The sequence below is a fragment of the Ascidiella aspersa genome, chromosome 7, assembly GCF_963924565.1.
Source record: "Ascidiella aspersa chromosome 7, kaAscAspe10.2, whole genome shotgun sequence".
NCBI classification, from domain to species: Eukaryota; Metazoa; Chordata; class Ascidiacea; order Phlebobranchia; family Ascidiidae; genus Ascidiella; species Ascidiella aspersa.
Window position 1 is genome coordinate 21,930,671 of NC_139453.1, and position 24,884 is coordinate 21,955,554.

The following is a 24,884-nucleotide window of genomic DNA, read 5'->3' on the forward strand; positions in this document are numbered from 1 at the left end:
CTAGTAGCTGACAGCACAGTCTAACCTTCCTATGCAGTTTTGGGTAAATTACTTCACATTATCACAAAGCCTAAAATGAGTTTTCATTTATTATTTCCTATTAAACTACTTGAAAAAAAACTTCGACAAACTTCGCGGAGCGGGTAGGGTATCAGGACATTCACCCTATGAAAGGTGCATGACAATAAATAATTACAATCTTACAGCTCTTAAAACTTACTAGTTACAGCTGCCAGCTGACCTAAAAATTGTACACTAGGACACAATATAACGAATCTTCGTTACCACATTTCTTTGTTTACAAATAATGCCAACTGCTGCTTATGTTATTTACTACAAGCACGCCATCAAGCTAGACAACGCGAGTTCTCTGTCCTGAAGGTCGTTGTCGCCGTAATGCGCTGGCCATTTTTTCTTCTACGCAACCACGTGACTGAAGGATTTGTCACGCTTTACCATATTTGGAGAGCGCCACGTGACTGTGAGCGCTGATGCGTGCAAAAGGGAACTGCTCGTTTTACACGATTTTTATTGGCCTGTTTCACTGGCGTTTGTTTACAGCAAAAAGCATGACTGGCGCGATTGTGTGGAGAAACGATCGTATATCGGAAGTCTGCAATCCTTCATGGATTTGCAAAGCAAACTAAAAGGCAGAAATAGTGTAGAAGTTTACCTACTTTATTTCATTAGGACAGCCTGCATTGACTTATTTTAAAATACTGTAAAACTTTAACAACTTTATTTCATTAGGACAGCCTACATTGACTTATTTTCAAAATGTCTAATCCTAGCGTTAGGACTTAATAATTGATAACGTTGAAAATCATTATTGCAAACACAACTATAATATCATAACGTATGTCGCACATGTTTGTAAATGGTTGTAAACACTAACCAAAAGTTTATTTTAAGTAGCCCCGAATTCCTAAAACAACTGTCCTATTTTTGATAGGTTGAAAACTTAGTTTATTTTTATGCAGAACTTTCCAGTGTTCTAAACCAGTCTATTTAAATACTTTCGTCCCCAGGTCACAATCAAGTCCTTTACAAACTACTAAATGTCCAAAGCGAATCATTTTTAACAAGAAAAAAAGCCCACGTCTGTCGAAATCATCACTTATTAAATGAAAGTACCAGTCCAAATGTCAAAGTCATTGCTATAGTATGTCAAGTCAAAGTTATTAGTATAAAAAGATAAATGGTTTAAACCAGTGGCAAAAACAAGCCGGAACGGTGTACCGGTAAAACATTTTTTGCAGGCACGCCGTTCCGTTAAAAATATGTTGTTTTTTCCTAGTGCGTTCCACCATCTTCTTAAAAGTATTAAGTCTAGTATTTCGGTTGCATATTTGTACACGACATACAACGATAACCTCAGGTTCTTAAGGTTAGTTGTTTTAAGTCCTGTTATGTTGTAACTTTGTGACGTTATTCAAACAATATGACAAGCAGAATAACCTATGTTACCATATTGTATTAACTTAATAAAAACAACATACTAAAGCAAAATACGCAAAAACATCCACGACGGATCAAGATCTAATACCGACTGAATACGACCTAAACCTGTCGGACTAAGTCCTAAAATTATCGAAATACATCTAAAAATACATGAATAACGCCTAAAACCGTAGGAAGGGGCATGGGACGATTGGACGCCAGCGGTCGGCATTAGCCATATTAGTATCAATATTTAGGCGCCTAATTTTGGCATTGTCTTGTTTGTCCCTGCTTGGAGTTGGGGGCAATGGGTGAGAACTTGGGTTATGGTTGAAATTATTAGGGCACTTAGTAATAAAGTAAGTGGTGGGTTCAGGGTAAGGTTGTTCTTATTCTGGCTATTTACGTCTCATTCCGACAGGTTTAGATCTTAGTACGATTTACAAGTTATTCTTATTTTTAAGTGTTAGGACATTTTGACTGTAATTTAGTGTTGATGATGATTATGGGTTATAATTCAATTAACAAAACAAGGTAAAAAAATTAAAGGTAATACTACAGCAATTAAAACGAATCCTGTAGAAATTTAAGTATACGTTTTACAAGTCTTAAGTTCAAGTATACCTAAGTCGTATAGCCACCTTTGTAGTTGTTGTTAATTGTTAATTTCTAGAGTTTGACATTTTTGCAACCGAAATGCAAGGAGTTAGTACTAAGTATTTTGATAATTGCTTTGTCTCTTTTTATGCAATTGTAACACAAAAAGCTGTAACAGTACTTCAGCGTGTAGTATTATCAATACACGGTTCTCTGATTTATCTATTTTACGATCGGATCTTTTGTTTGTGGCACAAAAATACTAAATTTTACTTGTAACCACACACCTCAATTACTTGTCTATGCCGCACACAGCAACACTTTAATATAAAAGGGCTGTAGTGCGCAATTTTACGAGTTCATAAAACGATATTGCAGTGGCCACGCAACAACATATTAAGATAAGTGAGCATCAGTCATGAAAAATATATTGCACAGGGCTACAGGCTTAGACAAGTGTGAATCGCTAGCCACATGTAGCTTTGCCTTAATCATGGTTCTTGGCAAAAAAAAAAACAATTAATGGGGAAATAAAGTTCTTGGTGTCTTACTGGTTGGCTACCGCGTTATACAAGCTTAAACAGTAGAATTTATAAAATATTTGTGTCGTTTAGTAAACAAACAAATAGCCAATAACGTGTATTACATAGTATAATTTGGAAAATGAAATTATTTTTTTAAACGCCCTTGATAATCTGGGATAGGCACCCTCTATTGAAGAAAAGACTCGCCACTTGTAACTCTTTAATGCCCACAAGTGGCGGTGCATCCCAAGTTGGAAAATACTGTTTTAGTTCAACAACTGGACGCTAAAGCAAATTTCGACCTAATAACCTTGAAAAACTACCGTGTAATGTTTCAAGTCCATTTACTTTGGGCCTACTTTGTTTAACATTATTTGAAATCGTGTCGACTCGCGAAACTTATCTAACATGTCGGGTAATGGTATCGGCAAAAATTATTAATTTATTATATTAACCGTGGGCTACCAAAATCAGCGCGGGGGGGGGGGGGCAATTATTTAAAATTAGCCACATGGGAAACATAAGATGTTTTATATTTAATGTACCGGGTCAAAAATATAATCTTATATATACACACAATACGACGTCATAGGGACACACAACAAGACCTAAAAAGCAACACAACCTAAACATGAAAATCTATAAAACTACACTATTAAGACCAACGACATAATGCAGCCAAATACGCAGTAACCAGTAATATCCAGTACAGTATAAGATCAAGATCGTCTAAAAAAGTCCGAAATCTGTCGGAATAAGACCTAACTTTGTCGGAATAAGGTCTAAATTCATCGGAATAAGGCCTAAATTGATCGGAAGAAGGTAAAAATAGCCAAAATAACGCCCGAACCGGTGGGTAGAGGGTATGTGACGATCGGGGGCCATCGGTCTGGCATCGGCCGTTTTGGTGACCAAGTTTGGACGCCCTAGTCTGACCGGCGCCGTCAGGACGCCGCTGTTTTGGTACCGGATTTTTGGGGGGTTATTGGTGGGTAGTGAGTGGGGTTAGAAAATGGGTTAGTGTTAAAATTATTAGGGGAATTAATGATGTACTTAGTGGTAGGGTTTGGGGTTAGTTAAAGTGTTGTTTAGCCCTGATTTTGACGTTTTAGGTCTTATTCCGACGGATCTAGGACTTATTCTGATTTAGACGGTATGAATACCATTATTAGTCCTATTTTCACCTAATTTCGAATTGTGTTTTATTCTGACGTTGGTATTGTTCTAATCTCTGTCTTATGACTGAAGTCCGACGTCATACTATGGCGCGAAAAAGCAAGTAAGGTTAAAGAAACTGTTTTTAGTAAACGTACATTATAACGTTTGGATTGAGGTTATTACGTTGAGAGCACAAATGTGTCATAAAAGCTGAACTTGAAAAAGGTTAGAAATAAACCTTACTAGAAAAAAGAGATTCGCGAGACAACAAATAGAGTTTGGGGCGGCATGCTTGGATCAGTCATTAGTAAGATTATAGGCTATGAATATGTTAAACTAAACATCTAGAAAGTCGCGCTTATTTTGGCTTTACTGACTTCACAACAGTGGTAAAGTAAGCTGAAACAATCCGGAACGACGTTCCGATGAAATGATTTTTTGCAGGTACGCCATACTGATAATAAATTGTTGTTATTTTTTTTATCAGGTATAATGTCCATTTTTTCCCCAAGCCACCCAAACATAGATATGAATTTAACGAAAGATTTTAGTTTTATAATTGTGCACTACGTCGAACGATGAACTTCAGGTATCCTAAGATCATGCGTCCGTTTTAACGGTACTTTGTGACGTCATCTCGGGCTATTTTATTGTGTTTTGGTAAAATGCGAGTTAAAGATGCGATGCCAACTTGTAGTAGACAATACCAATAAAAAACTGTTTGAAGAAAAATAAGCCACTGAACGGATTAAATTGCTTGGCGGGTCGGAGCCGGAACGCCGGCCGTGTTTATGTCCAGACCAGCTGTTTGTCAACCAACAGAAGTCTGGCGGGGGATTCGATTGGTAAAAAAACTTTGCTCACCTCCAATCATAGATTTAAATGAGCAGAAATCGCTGAACAACGGGGTTCACGCCTTCGCGATACAAAACCTAAATGCAGTTAACCGTATTCAGCACACCACTCATTATTTAGTAAACATAGGGTCGTTATGCACTTTGAAAAGTTTTTTTTTAGTTGTGTTTTGTAAAGAAACGTGATTTATTATCTTTTTTCTATGTTTTCAAAAACAGCTGCCACATTTATCTCTTGTCCGGATCAAGCTAATTACGACTGTAATTTAAACTTAAAAAAGCTACTATTTTAAGGTGGATCTTTTTTACATGTAAAATGTTTCCAGCGGCAGTTAATCTAATATTGTAATATCCCGACACAAGAAATTCCATCATCGTATGTATTATTAGAAAAAAAACAGAGGTAATGTAAGTGCTTGCCAAAGCAAGTAAGAATTAACTTCGTCGGCCACGATTCCCAAGACTTGGGCCTGTCATTGTATTTGTACTACATACCAACATGATTAACATAAAAACATTAATTAACTCGCTGAGCGGTAGTTGTTTACCTTAGTTTTTAATTTAATGAGATATTTTAGTTAATTCTAATCTCATATAAAATTGACTATCACGACGGATCTTTTAAGCTGGGTTCGATCCTTAATTTTGTTTCACTAATAGTCCCAAATCAGTTTCACAGAAGCGTTTATTCAAATAAATTGTATACTTCTTGTAATTTTTGCAAATGTCATAATGCAAAATACAATCATTTTCTGAGATGCACATTACTTCAAGAAATGCGTGCAGAAAGTGACAACGAGATTTTTTTGTGTCAAAGGTTTGTCGAAATCTTGCGTAAAAAGCCGGAGTCAAAATTCTTCAAAAGCGCTGGATGATTTGTTCCGCACAATTAATTAAGACACCTATATGCGGGACTAAAGAGGTCTGACCGCGTGGTGTCTGTTGAAACAAATAAAATAAGAAAACTGAAGATATACTAACGTGGTAGACAATTTTTATATATCAAAAATACATTAGTTCTATCAGACATTAAACAGGATCATGTTCATAGTATTATTAATAAAAAAAACAGCTCCTTACGGTAATTGTAATTCTTCACCAATATTACTATGACCGATGGTAGCAGCAGTTTATATATGTTCATAGTATATCTAAAAACAGGTGCCACCCTTAAACCATGTCTCGATCAAGCAAATTACGACTGTAATATATTTTGAGTGATGATAAGACAGTCTGATCTATATAAGAAAGCAAATTAGGAAGATAATAAATTGTTATGTAGTTGTGCTGACTGTGGTTCAATGATATTCTAAAACGAGATTTAAAGGCAGAGAATTATTTCACTTTTTTATACAAATACCAAAAATGAAACCAGGTTTACGAGGAGCATTTGGTCTGCTTAGCGTTTTTTGTCAACAAGAAAACAAATAAATTAAAAATGTAAGTTGTTTAGTTTTGCAAGCGTTGACATTACCTTTATTGTTAAACTACCTTCCGTTTTTTACCAACGCGACAGATTTGTACAAGCTGAATTATAAAATAGTAGCCTAACTTTTTGAGATAACCGCTATTAACAATGTCAAATCCAAGCTCAAACGATGCGCCCATCACTAAAGTTCCAAGTAGTATTTATCCGTTACCTATCAACAAGAGCTTAACAAAAGGGACTGAAAAGAGTTTTTCCTTTCCTTGGCTTGGAATCGATATTGGCGGTAGTCTGGCAAAACTCGTTTATTTTGAGCCTACGGAACATCTGACAAGGAGAAAGTCGAAAATGACTCGCTGAAAACCATCCTGGACAGTTTAACTTCGGAGAAAACTGTCGGATCAATTGGAGTGAAAGATTCTCACCTTGAACTAAAGGTAAGATGTTAATTGCGACCTATTTTCACAGGGCCATATAGGTTTTAAGGCATGAAGCAGCTTCTACATACAGGATACCGCAAAATTAGTAAGCAACACAAAAAAACTAAAAAAAAAAAACTAAAACGAAATCTTAGAAAATTGTGTGTAAAACGGCAAACTCTCATCCACTATTTTGCTGTGTGTACGCATTTTCTCAAAAAGGAGAACCTGATGAAATTTGTGCGCATTTGGGGTTGCACTAACTTTTTAGGGCTTATATGTTTGCAATATCAAAATTTCGCTCGCACTATTGTTTTTTTTGAAAAAATAATATGCTATACCGTCTTAAACTTCTACCCTTGCAAACATTTAGACACACTTCTACCTTTTTGTTTTTAAAGAACGTCAAAATAAACAATTATATCGGAAACATGCACTTTATTCAATTTTCGCTGGAAAGAATGGAAATGTTGGCAAATGACGCTGGAAAAACGAAGACTATAAAATCTATTAATGCAACCGGAGGGAGTGGCTTTAAATTCAAAGAGATCTTCGAAGAGGCCAACATTGGGTTTAATAATTTGGATGAAATGCAATGTCTATTACATGGTAGATACAAAACATACACCTTTCATTACCGTTTGACTTTTACATAGTGTTTTAAACATTTTAAAGGCGTTCAAATAAAGTTGGTTATATGCCAGAACCATAATTATAAAGCTAATGTATGTCAAAACTTACTAAAATAAGTATAAAATATCTGTTATGCAAATAGGCCTAAGTCCTAAATCATGCATGTCTTTAGGTATTTAATTCTTAAACAATAGCGAAGTCAGTGGCCATGGTGAGGCTTTCTCGATACAAAACCTTCGGGTGGATGCACCAATCGTCAAAGAGCCCTTCGATTTCAGAAACCCTTACCCTTATATTGTTGTTAACATGGGCAGTGGTGTTTCAATTTCGCTTTTGAAGTCACCCGATCAACAGTCACTGATTTCAGGCAAGTAATTACAGAGATTTTTAGACATTGAATAGAACCAAATACAAAGGATTTCAACAGTGAATGACCTATACGACCCTAATGGAGACCTATAGGCTTGATGATATTATATATGTCTTAAAAGGAACGTGTGTCGGTGGGGGAACTTTTCTGGGCATCTGCTGTCTTCTGGTCGGATGTGAGACTTTTGAGGAAGCAATGGAGTTGGCATCTCGTGGAGAAAGCAGCAAAATCGATAAACTCATGTCAGACATTTACGGATTCGCTGGTTATTCCCAATTAGGCGTGCCCGGATGGGTTGTGGCGTCCAGGTAAACAGGTTATATATGGCCAGTTAAAGTGCTTTCTTTGTATTCTTCTGTTAATTACATTCCAAAACAAATCTCATTTCGGTCGCCCATGAAAATTTTGGTAACACTCTATTACAGCGTTTCTCAACTGGTGCGCCATAGAAGGCTGCCAGGTGCGCCGCGAGCAAATGAAAAAATTGTAGGTCTTATTATATGAAATATCTATTTTTACTTTCCTATTTGGCTTAGCTCATTAATTCCACAAGCGTTTCAAGTAGAAACACAATGAGACCTACAAAGCAACAATATTTATATCGGATAATTAATCTATAATAAGCTACCATAGTAGGCCTATAAGACCACCGACAAAATAACGTCAAATTCGCAGTAATAACCACGACAGAATAAGATCTAAAATAGTCTAGATAAGACCTAAACATGTCGAAATTTAAGTCCAAAATTAATCGGAATAAGACTTAAAAGGACAAAATAACGTTTTTAGTCTTAAAGGCTGGGTCCCTTTAAAGATATGCAACTATAAAACCTATATGATAAAAACAAATTGCATGCAATTTAAGAGAAATACCGGTAAACCTAAAAAAATTCGCGCTCACAAGGTGCGCCGCCATGTTTTTATACTTATCTAGGTGCGCCCCAACTAGAAAAGGTTAAGAAACAATGCTCTATCAGTTTCCTGTCAGTGAAACTATTCTTTAACAGTTGAATGCGGTTCATCTGTAATAAATAAGACATTTTCAAGGGATTACCTCGAACATTTTTTTCAAATCTGAGTTGGATTAAAATATATAGGTTGAAAATATGCCCAAATGAAATTTCAATCTTTCCTATATCCACTCGGTGTTAGCCTAACCGCTCTCTGCGTCAATTTTTTTCAATTATTTTTTGCGTTTTTTTGGTTTAAATGGCAAGTTTGTGACTAAGGTTTATCACTGATTCTAATTTTTTTGGCACTTCATAGGTAGCCTATGCATTATTTCGGTCGTTTTTCTCAAAACACAAACTACAGCTTGGGTAAGCCTTCTAATGCATAACAATCATAACACTTTTGTACATCAATTACAAATTTAGAGTATCTCGCTATGATATATTTAGGTAATTTAATATAATATTTTAACTAAAAATGACAAAGTTGACACATCAACGAAGGGTGTACATAAAACACAGGACACTTCAAAGTGTGTTTGTGAGATGTCGCTAAAGGCTTGTTCGTATGTGTTTTTTTGTAATTAAGCTTCGGCAAAATGATATCGAAAAGTGCCGGGAGCAGGCAACCAAAGAAGATTTGGCAAAAGCTCTCCTGGTAACCATCACTAACATCACTGGAGACATGGTCAGGGATTGTGTTTTGCGCGAGGCGAGTATACTTGTGATTCGATTATTTTAGTTACTCCAGTTTACCGTGTAGCGAGCTATGACAACCATTATTCTCATAAACTTCTACAACGTTTAATTATACCTATCATTTCGACAAATAACTTATGTTTGAATGGTTTGTTTTTAGTGCGTACGGACGGTTGTGTTTGTTGGAAACTTTCTTCGTGGTAACCCAATATCAATGCGCCTGCTCGCCTGCAAAATGGACCAGTACGGCAGTAAGGCCGTTTTTATGGAACATCAGGGATATTTTGGCGCCTTAGGGGCACATGGTGGACTCCGTCTAATAGAAACAGTGATATTTAGAATCCACCACTAATGTATATATTGACATTTCTGTTTATTTTACTTTAAAGTTCACCAGAACATTCGGATTTTTTCAGGTATAACTCGACTTGGTAAGTCACGAGTATCACTATCGCGTATTTATTCAAGGAGAACTCGGAAAAGGATTTATCACCTTTCCTGGCGCTTGTTTAACATAAATAAATCGGTCTAAACTTAAGTCGACATTTATTTCAGCATTTTCGTTTGGCTTGTTTATATATTTTTTAAATTAAAGGACAAACCTTTTTGTATAATTTTTGCTTATCACTATATTGACTTACGTCTATTAGATGCACCTTTATTATAGGAAACAGTCGGCGCTGTCCAGGCTATACAGGATGTTCACTAACCCATATACCTATCAATTTAATTTTTTGTAATTTAATTTTCCTTAAATCAGACTTCTGGTTTTTGCATGCGTTGTAAAGTATGTTGACCGCTTTTATCTATGAATTGCTTTACCGTAGCAATTGTTTTGTGAAAGGAAGTAATAAAATTGTATGCAATTGTTCGCTCGAGGAGTCTTTCTTATGTAGGCCTATAGGCTAAGTCTTATATTTTATGGCGGAATAAGTGGGATTGTAACAAATTCTAAATGAAGCAACTTTTTATACGTTTTTAAACTAATTGAAGATACAGGTGAAACATTTGATAACATTATACCAGAGGGTATTTGTCTGCAAATTTCAACAAGGCTAGTACTACAATCCATAAATGTGGTAGCAAAACTACGGCTGGTACAGCGAAAACTTTAAATGTTTCGTTTAACGTCGTTTATGTAGAAAAAACTCGCCAACCTGCCGCCAAGCCTTGTCACCAAGTCACGTCAAAACAACAGATTGCTACAGGTCAACTGGTTGCACGATGATACAGCACAATAGGAATATTACGTCACAATGGTCAGGAAGACTTGAAGCATTTTTTCGAGTTTAAAATTTCCCTGTTTTAAAAAACAATAATTGCCCTTGTAATTTGTTTTGCTGCATCTATGAACATAACCACGACAGACGATTACAGGCATGCCACACCTTCAATTGTCATGCACTGTTACGTCACAAACGACGTAGTTATTACTACGTTTGTTATACATTATTGTAGTTTTACTACTTTTACAAAAGTTTTTACTCTTTGAATGGTTTTTGAGTATTGTGTTAACACTAAGTCAGTTGCCGCTCAAAACGGTTTGTTAGCATTGTTATTTGTATTCGTTGCGGCAGTTTATACAATGACAAAAGCTAAACAAAAAAGTTCAAACTTTTTGTCCCCCCCACCCAAAAATTTTCGGCTGGCTACACCACTAGCCAGCCGTTTCATGTTTTAGGTGTTCTTTAACTAAAAAAAATTAACTTAATCGGGGTTTCGGGATGTTGCTGTGATTTTGGAAAGCGCTAACAAGGCAGCAGTGTTTCCTCTAAGGTGCGCAACTGCGCAATTGCGCAGCCACATCAGACAAATTGCGCAGTAAAATTTGCGTTTGCGCACTTAAATCATTCTCAAACTAAAACCCAAAATTTTCACTTTTTTGCCACAAAGTTTGAGCATTTCGCATTGGCCATTTTTTCATTGATGTTTGTAGCGAAAAGTAAATAACTCAAATTCGCATTGACGATTGTGACGTAATAAATTACTTTGTCTAATCAGTTTTATCTTCCATGCTGTGTATGTTTTTTTATCTCACGTAGAATTAAATGTCTACTCAGGAAAATCGAGAGATCGAACATAGCAGTGGAGTGTTTGATAATTCGGGGTCATGATACCGAAATTTATTTTAAGGAAGTAAATTTATTACCACAATTACAGTTTTTACACGATTTAGGTGCAGATACAGCTGCGGGGTCAATAATGGCGCCTTCACAAAGTGACAAAATCATCTTGATAAATGCAAATGAGCGGATAGTTGATGATTTTTTATTGTGCGCGAAAGGCATCACGCATTATATTTGTAAAATTAAACATTTTGTCAATTTAACCCAAATTTTCGATTTTTTTTTCGCGCAATCGCATTGTTTTCCATATCCTTGTTTCATGTCGTCACGCTTTGTGACGTTATCTTTAAAAGTTTTACTCCTCGCCCCAATACAAAAAACATTGATCTGCCGTGAGCCCCTGCCAACGCAGCCTTAAAATATTCTTGCGCACTTCAAAAAATATTTGCGCAGTAGAAAATTTTCTTAGAGGGAACACTGCAAGGCAGTGTAGAAATATTTTTTATGTGATTGAAGTACATCAAATAAAAAGTTTCCTGGTGATTAAATTGCCGGTTGTGTGATTTATTTTACTAAATATCGGGATTTAATTGGCGAAAAATGAAACAATGAACAACCAAACGTTATACGAATTACCTAAACCACAATGCGCAACAGCGAAATAGTCACAAGGTAGGAAAACACGTTTCAGGCAATCAGGCAGGTAATTTAATATATTAAGTTTCTGATGGAAAGGGTCAGTTGAGCTGAAAGCGGCTGTCAATCCGAAGAGACCAAAGACAGCCTCGTGCAATCAAGTTGGTAACAAACGATGTCACGTGTTTGCATACACAATATTACATGAAACACAGGTTAGTTTCAAGCAGGGCTGCGGAGTCGGTTAAAAAAAAAATAAGTCCGACTCCGGCCAAAAAAACAAACCCGAGTCCGACTCCCGAGTCCCGAGTCCGACTCCAGCCAAATGTAAGATTTTGTCGAGTCCCAAGTCCAGCTCTGAGTCTACACTGTATTTTAACCATTTACGCAACTAAATTAAGGTGGATTTTTTGCATTCCACTCATATTGATGTCATAATTGATCCACCCGCGCGCATTACATGGTTTAAAAATATTTCACCATTTGCTATTACACTTTTACAACTTACATTTTGCCGCGTTAACAGTTTTAAAATTTAATACCGCTCATGCGCACGTCGGACTCGGGACTCGGGTAGTTTTACGTGGTCTTACTCGAGTCCAGAGTCCCGAGTCCGACTCCGGCAAAACAAACCGACTTCGTCGAGTCCCGAGTATCGAGTCCGACTCCGACTCCGCAGCCCTGGTTTCAAGTAGCGTATTTTCGTTAAAGTGTTTGTTTCATCCAACGTTTGAAACCAATTAAGTTTGATTTTTTAATATTTCAGGAATGCTATCCCATAGTTTATTACATGCATACCTCAGTGTTTGCTGACCACGTGTCGTTTACATTTTTGGTAAATATTGCCCCGTTGCAACTTGCAAGGCGTCTGGTGGTGTGTGTGCATGTCAGATGTGGTAATAAAATACGTTAAAAAAATATCTGGTAATAGCTTTGGATTAATTAAACAAATACATAAACTTGGCCAATTTAATTCGAGTTTTGCTGAACTATTTGTGATGAGTTTTATTACTCTATTTTGCATACCAACCCAGAGATAAAGGGTATATAGTTTTGTTAGCAAATAAACTGTTTTGAGTGCAACTAGACAAAGTGACGCAGTTTAGAGAAGGTGAACAGTTTTATAGAAATAGAGGGTAGAAGTGAGTGTACAGTTTTCATGGAAATAGAGAGTAATAATAGCGAAAAAATAAATCTAAGCCTGCACATCATCAATGAAAAGCACATACAAAACAGTTGATTTTTATAATTATTTATTGATGCATGACTAACTGCTGTCTTTTGCTTCATTAAAATAGGTTTCAAACAAAGAATATTAAACAAAATTTAAAAAATATAAAAAAATCAATATCAAAAAAGTCCACATAAAAAATTGGGTGACAATAAATATTTGAATGCGTTTTTTCTAAAATAACAATTTCCTTAACATTAATATATTTATAAGGCCAGATAATCAGAATACTGACGTGTTTTGGTCAAATGACTTGACTTTGACTTAAGTCATTTTGTCAAATAACTTGGGAATAATTAAAGTGTTTTTCGTTAAAATTCATGTCAAGTTTTGCACATTAAACACTTGTATTGCTGCATATTGCGTTTGTGCTATATTTTAGTTAAAATGTCGCTTATAATCGAACGAGTTTACCAATTTTAATAAAACAGTTTACTTTTATGTCAATAATATGACTTGAAAATGACTTTTACTCTCATAATGACTTGACTTGGCAACCGATGACTTGGACTGGGACTAGGCAGGTTGTTTTTGCAAAATACTTGACTTGAACTTTTTAAAATGACTTGAAACGACATGTTTACAACGCTACTAATCCGTAGACTATTTGTGTTGGAAATGGCACATAGTCAAACATAAAAAATGAAAAAACTTAAAAAAGTGACAAGAAAACGAAGCAGTTAAAACCGAAAATCCAGATATTGTATTACTTCATTTTTTAATAAAGTTTATCAGCGACTTTATTGATAGAAATACGCGTTTTTTGCTTCTGTAAATTTTAGCCTTTGATGCTGTAGGCTTTGCAACTGGGGTTTCATCGACCCTTTCATATGAATTTTTTCGGTTTTAACTGCTTTGTTTTCTCGTCACTTTTTTAAGTTTTTAATTTTCTATGTGTTTGACTGTTACTGCGAAAGGTCATTGCGATCAGTGGTCGAACAAACTACAAACTACAATTTTTTTCGTTATGCTTTGGCTAACCAAAGAGTTTTAAACAAATTTATTTGAGTAAACAATCCATATTTCATCGTACAATAGAAAAACTATGGGCACACACTTTAAAACCGTGTTTAAATCAACTTGTAAAACTAAAACGTGCACAAACCTAACCACTTCCATAACAGTCTACGTTGCATAAAGTAAATGTTGATGAAACAAATATTGATCCGTGGTTTAACCCCGGCTACATATTCTGCCTTGGTTAGTCGGTGAAAAGGTTTTCCACATCTGGTACACACGTTAGAATGGTTCTCTGAGCGAACCCCTGATTTAAAATATTGCAAAAGTTAGCAGTGCGGGTAAGCCATAACTTTTTGTCATCAAGGTATAGGCTTTACGTTACAAAAATCTATTAAAATTGCACAATCATCAGTAGCCTATCACATATATTTAGATACACTGAAAAAAAAAACCCAGCTATTTGAATCGAAGATTAAAATACACTATTTATCATGTAAAATCATTGAGTATTCTTTCGGCTCCAAGGTTATGCCAAACTGACCATCCATGCAAGGCAACGTGTGATCGGGATTTGGACTGACCGTAAATCTCCTTAAAATTGACACAACGAAAATGAACACTTCGGTCCGAGCCACCTTTTCGCCCATACAGTTACGAGGTCCAATAGAAAAGTGTAGGATTCTTCCAGACTTCCGAAACACCCCGTTGCTGTCAAGGTGTCTTTCAGGATCGAAATTGTGCGGGTTGTTCCACACATTGGGATCGTGATGCGCGGCCCATATGTTGGCAAGAACTTGAGTTTTTTTAGGGATTTTATACTTCATGAATTTTACTTTTCCGCTCGTGCGTCGTGGAAGGCCCAGTGGCACAACTGGACGAACACGATATATTTCCTCTATAAATGCTCTTGTGTAGTGGAGTTTGAGATCCGCGTTTATTTTGCCATCGGTGCCGATTTGTGATTCTATCTCGTTGTGTATCCTGTTCTGCATTTCAGGATTCAAAATTAGATATCGGAATACCCAAGTCAATGATGTGGTACTTGTTTCTGTGCCGGAAACTAGAAGATCATTTGTCGTTACATAGTTGCGTTTTACTGAAGGCCGAGTTGCGCATCCTCCTTTTAACAATACACATGTCGATAAAATCCCTTGGGTGGTCGTAATCTAGTGTCGATTCGTGTGACTCTATACTTTTAAGAAACATTGCGAAGTGTCGATTTCTGGTTTGTTCTATTTCTCGCCAAGCAGAGTTCACTGGAGGAATGAAGCGTTATTGTTTACCATGCCGAATAGGAAATCACAATACTGTTTGATTTCTAACGATTCGTATTAGTCATATAAAGCCATTTGACGCACTACATTAAAAGCAGGTTTTCCAAACTCACTTTTTAGATCAGTCGGCTTACCGACAAGTTTCTTTAAGAAATCAACGAGATCTTCAGATTCATCTAAGATTCTCTGTTCAATGTTGTTAGCTAAAGCTCTCTGCGCAAACTTTCTTTGAGTTTTCCATTTCTCGCCGACGTCTGAAATTATTATACCGTGCCCATTCCAAGACACAAACTTGTTAAAAAATGACTGCGGCCGATTTAAAAACTGACCACCTTGAGCAACAAATGCCTGGTGTATAGCATCGTAACTGTTGAGTATGACGCATTTGTTCCATCCCAATTGAACACTGATAACAGGCCCATACTTTTTGCCCCAACGTTCAAAACTTTTTTCGGCATTTCTTTGAAGAAACGGAAGAATGCCTATTATGGGAAAGCCAATCGGTCCTGGTGGCAATTGTAAAAACAGCCGCTCAAGTATTTTTTGTAGAATCCACAGCAATGTTAAGCAATAAAACGCTGTTAATATTGTAAAATTCAAAACAAGTTCACGAAGTACAACGTTGAAAGTAGAGTTTGTTGTGCCATGGTAAGTTTCCATTGGATAATACGACGGTTAAAAGTTTCATATAATCCGCCTGAAAAAAGTGAAAACATTTTAAATGTGTAGGATTTGCCACCAACATCGCACATGGAGTTTATTTAAATAATACAAATTAAAAAGAAAGATAAGGTATTAAAAAATATTAGAGGAAGTTTTTGTTTCAAGTTATGCCAGTGATTCTCATTCTAGATGCCATGGCTTTTTAGTAGGGATTTCCAATATAATCAGATCGTAGCCGATGCCCGATTCCAAATGGTTGTATCGGTACTCGGCCGATACTATAGAGTGGTATCGATATTAGCACCGGATCGGTCGCTATACTTTTCCTTAAAAATATCGGGTATCGATATCGGAATAAAATATCAAGAAAAGGAGATCCCTACTTAGCAGTGTATAGAAAAATTCTCAAGTTTGCCGGAAAACTTTTTGTAATTTTGGAAAAAACATTTGTGTTTTTTTAAAATATATATTATCACTTTGCAAAAGCAGTACGGGGTATTGTTTATAACCCTATTATAGACTATGCATCATTATCTTTTTGGGCGATGTATACAAAGTACAAAGTATAAAAACAGATTAAACTTAGCTTAATAATTAAAAATTCGTATTAGGCTATTATAAATATAATTTTCTTTAACACTTCAAACTATTGCTAAAAGTTCTTCCCTTTAAACGTATTATGCTAAGTTAATGACTTCTTTTCTAATAAAAGTTCTACGTATTTCACGTAGAATTTGTTTAGTTACATTTCCAACAGCTAATTTTAACTTGGAAAATTGTAAGGGTAAGGTCCTCTAAAGTAGGTTACATCTGCTACAGTTCTTATAAATATGAAAACCCAACAAATATTTTTACATGTTGTTTAAATATAATCCTGACATTTCCTATTTACATCACACAGGCGCCAGTCGTTTCTGATCAAACGGAACTATTTAATTTACCTCCTATACTTGGAATTACAGTTTCCTATTATTGATGCTTGATTGAGGTTCTAATAGAAGGGACATAACACCGTAAAAGGATTTCTGGCGTTAACAGGATATGAAAAACGCACGGTTACATCTGACAACAGTGTCGGACTATTCGTAATGCACTGACTCCGAAATACAATGAAAATTGACTTGGGTTTCCGGAAAATTGTTTTTTATGTACAACTTCTAAAAATATTACGAGCGTGAATTCGCAGACCATTTGTAAAACGCAAATATACATTTGTATTGGCTTGACACGATACCACCTTAACCTTGGCAGATACTGGTACTTTTACTTCGGGTATCGACTTTAATTCGATGTTATCGGACTTTCCCAATGTTTATACTGTTATTAAGTATTGGCTGTTTTCCAATGTTACTAACCATCCTCCATTCAAAACTTTGTGCCTGTTTAGTGAACACGGTGTAAATAAGAGTTATAAATATAAAATTTCGATAAGTTTTGTTTACTTATTTGGATATATTAGGAGTGCAGCTATTGCCAGATCGCAACATTTCTAACCACGTCCTTTCAAGCGATAAGTGTTAGGAACACTGTTACTTCTCGAACAAATCCACGGTCTACGACGCCCATTGTACGATCTCAATGAAATGAATAAACTAGCATTTTTTTAATTTTTTGTTTAATCCATGTGTCTAACAAATGCCGCCCACCTCCACCTTAAATGTCCAGTCAGGTGGTTAGATTCATGCGCAAGTTTTTTGTGCACAAGTTATGGGACAGTCAAGGGATTTCCCAGGCCAGGGGGACCATCACCCCCAGCCCATTTGCGCTACGAGTCCCGCAAGGTTGTCCAGTTGTTACAAGCAGAGGTTCTTTCTGTATAATGCTGCCATAGAGCAAAAAACTTCATGACCTCGTGCTGGTAAAGAGGCTAATGTTGCAAGAACAGGAAAAGATGATAAGCAACAAAACAAAGTTCTCACGGAATCTTGTATCATCGTCAGCTAATGTGTCGGAAAAATATAATTGTGTTCCACATTTTACAAGTGAAGTTTGGATATATTTCATTCACATTACCTCATGATGATATAAGTTCGTATCGGAACTTCTTTTCAAGATGGTGCCAATTTACTTGACCTATTTGGCGTTGACATTCTTTATTAAGCCTCATTGCCGATCCGTTAGGGGGGCTTTACTTATTTGTCTTTCGTTTTTTTTTTTTCTTAAAAAGCTATATGTGTTTTCGTAATATGACGTACTAACGAGTGACGTAATCAGAACGGACAATACGACAGTAGAGGGGTGCGTTCGCAACATAGGTTAATAGGTGTAAAATCGCTGCCAATTAAAATAGCCACACCGTATGCATCCTTTACAAATTCTTGTCATTGCAAAAGTCTAAAACGCTATTAACGTGATCTTAGTATTTGCTTAGCTTGCATATAATCGTCTTCTTACATAATTTAGTACTATTTGTAGGGTCGTTCTTCCCCAAAGCGTCCTTGTTTCCCGACTTAATATGACATTACATATATACATATTCTTCGCTAAGTCAGTACAGGCAATTAAGTAGGTAATTAAATTTAAGATTGCCGAATGGTGTTAAATATATTGGCTATATTTGATCATTTTCTTTAAAATAATATCTACAAAATTTATCAAAATATTTTAATATGTGATTCTATGGTTGGCCAGTTTATTTTATTTTGCAATTGGGATGTCCCAATAATTTTCCAAAACAACACGCTGCGCAATAAGATAGCATTTGTTAAACCACGCAATTGAAATTTATGGATTGTAGTAATAGCCTTGTTGAAATTTGCAGACAAATACCCTCTGGTATAATGTTATCAAATGTTTCACCTGTATCTTCAATTAGTTTGAAAACGTATGAAAAGTTGCTTCATTTAGAATTTGTTACGATCCAACCTATTCCGCCATAAAATATAAGATCTAGCCAATATAAGATCTAGTCTACATAAGAAAGACTCCTCGAGCGAACAATTGCAAACAATTTTATTACTTCCTTTCACAAAACAATTACTACGGTAAAGCAATTCATAGATAAAAACGGTTATCACACTTTCCAACGCAAGGAAAAACCAGAAGTCTGATTTAAGGAAAATTAAATTACGTCTAATTAAATTGATAGGTATATGGGTTAGTGAACATCCTGTATAGCCTGGACAGCGCCGACTGATTCCTATAATAAAGGTGCATCTAATAGACGTAAGTCAATATAGTGATAAGCAAAAATTATACAAAAAGGTTTGTCCTTTAATTTAATAAAATATAAACAAGCCAAACGAAAATGCTGAAATAAATGTCGACTTAAGTTTAGACCGATTTATTTATGTTAAACAAGCGCCAGGGAAAGGTGATAAATCCTTTTCCGGGTTCTCCAGGAATAAATACTTAGTGATAGTCGTGACTTGCCAAGTCGAGTATACCTGAATAAATCCGAATGTTCGTATGAACTTTCCAGTGAACTAAACAGAAAGGTCAATATATCCATTAGTGGTGGCGTTTAAATATCTCTGTTTCTATTAGACGGAGTCCACCATGTGCCCCTAAGGCGCCAAAATATCCCTGATGTTCCATAAAAACGGCCTTACTGCCGTACTGGTCCATTTTGCAGGCGAGCAGGCGCATTGATATTGGGTTGCCACGAAGAAAGCTTCCAACAAACACAACCGTCCGTACGCGCTGAAAACAAACCATTCAAACATAAGTTATTTGTCGAAATTATAGGTATAATTAAACGTTGTAGAAGTTTATGAGAATAATAGTTGTCATAGCTCGCTACACGGTAAATTGGAGTAACTGAAATAATCGAACCACAAGTATACTCGCCTCGCGCAAAACACAATCCCTGACCATGTCTCCAGCGATGTTAGTGATGGTTACCAGGAGAGCTTTTGCCAAATCTTCTTTGGTTGCCTACTCCCAGCAACTTTTTCGATATCATTTTGCTAATGCTTAATTAGAAAAAATACATATATAACGAACAAGCCTTTAGTAACATCATCACAAACACTTTCAAGTGTCCTGGATTTAATATACACCCTTCATTTATTTTTCGACTTTTTCATATTTCTTATATGTAATATCTTATTTATTTACCCAAATATTCCATAGAGAAATAACCCTAAATTTCAAATATATGTATCAAAGTGTTATGTTTCTTATGCGATCCACTAGGCTTACCACAGCTATGCTTTTGTGTTTCGCAAAAAAAGCGACCAAAATGATGCATATCAATAAAATGCCAAAACAGTTCGAATGAGTAAAATAGGACATTTTATCTTAACACCGTTGTAATCTTTTCTAGGTTTTGTTCAATGTCTACAAATCTCTGTGTCTTAAATAATTTGTTCCTATTTTAAAGATCATTCTTTCCTCAAAACGTTCTTGATTTCCGACCTAATCTAACATTAAATTATATATTAATACTTCGCTAAATTGTTAAACCTAATGACGTGACAGAATGACTCAACAGTACGGTACAGGCAAAACACCATTAAAATTTAAGATTGCCGAATGGTGTTAAATATATTGGCTATATTTGAACATTTTCTTTAAAATATTATCTGGAAAATTTTTCAAAATATTTTAATATGTGATTCTATGGTTGGCCAGTTTATTTTATTTTGCAATTGAGATGTCCCAATAATTTTCCAAAACAACACGCTGCGCAATAAGATAGCATTTATTAAACCACGCAATCGAAGATGATGAATTGTGTAGTAATTGCCGTATTGGAATTTACAGCCAAATACCCTCATGGTTTAATGTTATCAAATGTTTCACCATCATATTTAATTAGTTTAAAAACGTGTAAAATGTAGCTTCCTTTCGAATTTGTTACAATCCAACCTATTCCGTCATAAAATATAAGATTTAGCCTATAGGCCTAACTAAGAAAAACTACTCGAACGTACAATTGCAAACAATTCTATTACTTCCTTTCACAAAACAATTACTACGATAAAGCAATTCATGGCTAAAAGCGGTTAACATACTTTACAACCCAAGCATAAACCAGAAGTCCGATTTGAGGAGAATTAAATTACGTCTAATTTAATTGATAGATATATGGGTTAGTGAACATCCTGTATAGCCTGGACAGCGCCTGTCATTTTCGACTACCCCAACGTGAGATAAATCAACCGGTACATGTCTGAAATTAGTGGCTATTTGTAAATTTCGTTTCTGATTTGGTATTTTGGTAGACAAACAGAAGTGTTTTACGTCGCAAGCAAGTTGTTCCCCGATGTATCCGGGTAACATCGGATATTTGAGTGATTTTCAGTTCAGTTGTTTTTGACACATCTCATATTAAAAGAAACCGCATATTCCTATTATTTTTAGACAAAGGAATTGCCTATTTACTAAAGCAAAAATAATCACACATATGTTTTATCACAAAAATGTTATAAGCAATTAGAAAAACGTAGAAGCCATACCAGGCCTACCGTATATTTGTGAAAAAAACAATATGGCTTTCAAAACTGGGGTTTCGGCCCCTCTCTATATTACAACTATACTTTTGAGTTTGGGTATCCAAAGGTCTAATTCAACTTTGTTTGTTTGAAGTCATTGCTATTAGTTAAACGATTTGTCTCATTTCTTTAAATGTAAGCACCGATCCAGTATGAGGTGGTTGCACATCTTTAAAAATACACTCTTCTGTTAGGGGATCTTTGTAGTCCGCATACAACATTTCTTTTACAGGAACAAATCTGTTTTTCAAAAAAACCCTAAGAGAGATATTGGAAGTGGCTGCCCCAAACAAAAGGTCAATGTTGTGTTTGAGTGCTAGATCTTCAACCCTGTAAAAATAGTGTAAATCAGTAGTCGTTTGTCATGTAATTGTAGTTCGCTTGGTAGCCGTATAATCATTGTACTGTAAGTTAACTTTGCTAGGAGTTTTTACTTTGGCTTAATGTTGTATCACAGTGCCACCAGGCCATGGCCTCCCAAACTATCATTTTAGCTAAATGTAACTAAGGTATACGAATATTTTCGCATGGTACTGCCTGTTATGCTGTGTGAATCACAAACTTAACAAAGCACAATTTCTGGTAAAAATCACCATAAATGGCGTTATTTTGGGCAATATTCCATTTTTTTAGGTGTCTATAATGCTTTTGAATTTTTTGTCAATTGAAAACAATAAACACAATTTTTAGCGCTTCGTGCGGCTTTAGGTTCTATATTTGCCCAAAAACGTTAATGGTTTTGTGGCATCACGATATGACATAACAATGTGACGTAATATTTTCAAATTTAATGTCCCACCAAACAAAATTTTTTTAATAGCTTATGAAAGGATATTTTGGGCCGCGACAAAAAAAGTTTGCCGGCCACTGGTATACTATCACAGCAAGAAAAAAAGTATAGTTTTGCATGAAAGATCTACATACATGACTGAGTTTAACAAAACATACGTTGTTAAGATACTAATGACTACCTTGAAACAAGGCAACTCGCCAATCCTTTTCGTAAGTGCTTGGAACCGACAATCAACACTTCTAGTGTCCAAAAAGTTCTGCCGGTCGCTGTCTCGTCAACACCTTTCTCCAAAGCTTGGTCAAACTACATAAAAAAAAATCAATTAGAAAAAAAAAGTTTAACCAATACACTGTCGACTGTTGAGTTCCAAGCACTTTTTGCGTATGAGCGGAACCAGTACTATACTTATTTTGTCACAGTTTACAAGGTGTAATAGCTATGATGAAACAATATTTTGATTTATGATAGAACTACCCTCATGAGTTTTGCCAAGCGTTCAGAAACCACTCCGTGTTTTGTGTAGGTTTCGCGGAAAACAGTTGACTGTCCGTCTTCTACCAAAAGACATCCGCACATTTCACCTGTCGCACGTTCAAATACACCTACAGATATTTCTTCATAAAGAACATTCTGCAACAAGCAAATTTTGTTGCTAACTGCAATTGCAGTCGTACAAGTTTGTTTTTCGCTGTGCCAATTCGCATGGAACAATAAAACAACTATATACTTGACATTTCTTGGTAAATATTGGGCTAACTTTAGCTAACATCTGCGTGATAAATCCAAACAATTGTTTTGGCACTTTAATTGCAGTCATAATTGAAAAACTTGCCATATTATGATTGAAGGTGTTGCCTTAATTGTTGGCTTTTAAAAAACTTTTTTAAACGATTTTCTTAAAAAACTTTTGTAAAATTAGGCGAATAATAAACTGGTGTTGTCAAATGCAAGTGTAAACGTCTATGGAAGCAAGTAATTAAAACTAATTATGTTCAGTGTGTTTAAATAGGAAGACTTTTACGTTTGTGGAATGCAAGGGTTTACGACAAAATTCGTTTGCATTACCATTGAGAGTAAACTACATTATGTTAATCATTTTGCTGCCTATACAAAAGGCTATTCTCAAATGCTAAACGACTGAGGCTTACAACTTACTTTGACATAAGTTTCAACAACGAGTTTTTTATCATCAGCCGTAAAACTTAAACATTGCACTGCAACATCTTTCTCTAAGAAAAGGTACAAGTAGCTTCGGACCTCCTTTTCGTCGTCAGCTGTCAAAACTCTAAAGTTGAAATCCTCCATCTTTAGAAAGCAAAACATTGAATTACACAAACATGGCTTTTTGTTTTAACAATATGCTCAAAAATGCATTCTAACAAGCGCACTATGTTTTAATTTGTTTACGTGCCATAACTGCCATAATATGCATGTATAAAATGTGAGTCTATTTTTTTATTTTAGACAAGTCGTAGCACAATATAAAACCTAATAATACCCCTACTGGTGTCATTTGTCAAATGTATGTACCTGCACTTAAATGCAAATAACACTTTAGAACTGTTTTTTCTCTTCACTGCAGTGGCTCTCGCCAAGTTTCGTTCTTGATCGCCAAACCAATCCAATCAACTCTTTAAGCCTTGGAAGATACGAGTAAAAATCATAATTCTAAACACTTCATAAGTAATTAATAACAAAAGCAAAACACACCAGAAATGCTGCTTGGCAGACAAACAAGGAGCGAAATGTCAATTTTGTTATTGATAACCGTCATTGTTTAATTAATTAAATCACATGTCGTTATTTAACATTGTGGTTCCTTTGACCTAAGGCAAACGGTTGGGCGAAAGCCTGTCAAAATTGTATCGGATTTGTCGTTTGACAGAGGATCTGAAAGTTATAATTGGCCCATTAACAACATGAACTCTTTTAAACTTTGGCCCATTGCAAATCCAGTCACAATACACATGAAGGGGTCGATGGAACCCCAGTTGCAAAGCCTTCAGCAACAGAGGCAAAAGTCAACAGAAGTAAAAAAATGCTTATTTATATCAATAAAATCCCTGATAAACCTAATTCAGAAAAAAATCGGAGTACTTATCTGTATTTAAGCTATCAACTGCATTGTGTTCTTGTATTTTTAAATTCGGTTTCACATTTTTTATTCTTTGTTTGTTACTGCATAATGTATTTGAGGATAGATCTAAAACAGTAGATTGATCAATGGTCCAAGAAACTATGCCATTTCAAACACAAATAGTCTACCAATTATCATAGCAGAGCTGTACAAAGTATACAACTGTACGCCTGACAAAACATGCTAAAAAGTAAATCGTTGGTTCTAACGTGAATTACTAATACATCACAATACGCAATGTTAAGAAGCCAAGTTAGCGCGAAAAGTTTGTTTGGCCAATATTTCACCAAGTTAATTATTTACTATAGGTAAATCGATTTTGATAACGTTTCAAACAGTCACCCGATTTTAAAATGATTCAGCTTTCGCCGTCTGAAATCAATTAAATTGTCAATAAACCATCAAGGTTAAATAAATAAGAGGCTCAGAAGTTAACAATACAACAGTTGCGATTCAATGTTTTTTCTTCTATAAAGCAATGGTGCACAACCTGCTGTCACTTGACTTTTAAAACTGCTCTAAGGGCACGCAGGGTTTATATTGCAGGCCAGTCAGATATCAGGCTCCAACTGCTAGTCTTGGTGTTCTACGTTCAGTGTGGGAAAGCGATGTGGAA

The 24,884-nt window shown here is 35.6% G+C and overlaps 1 pseudogene; it reads left to right on the forward strand.

Annotated features, from left to right (window-relative positions):
• Window positions 1-6,149: 6,149 nt before the first annotated feature.
• Window positions 6,150-9,422, forward strand: LOC146138323 (pantothenate kinase 3-like; annotated as a pseudogene).
• The last annotated feature ends 15,462 nt before the right edge of the window (window positions 9,423-24,884 follow it).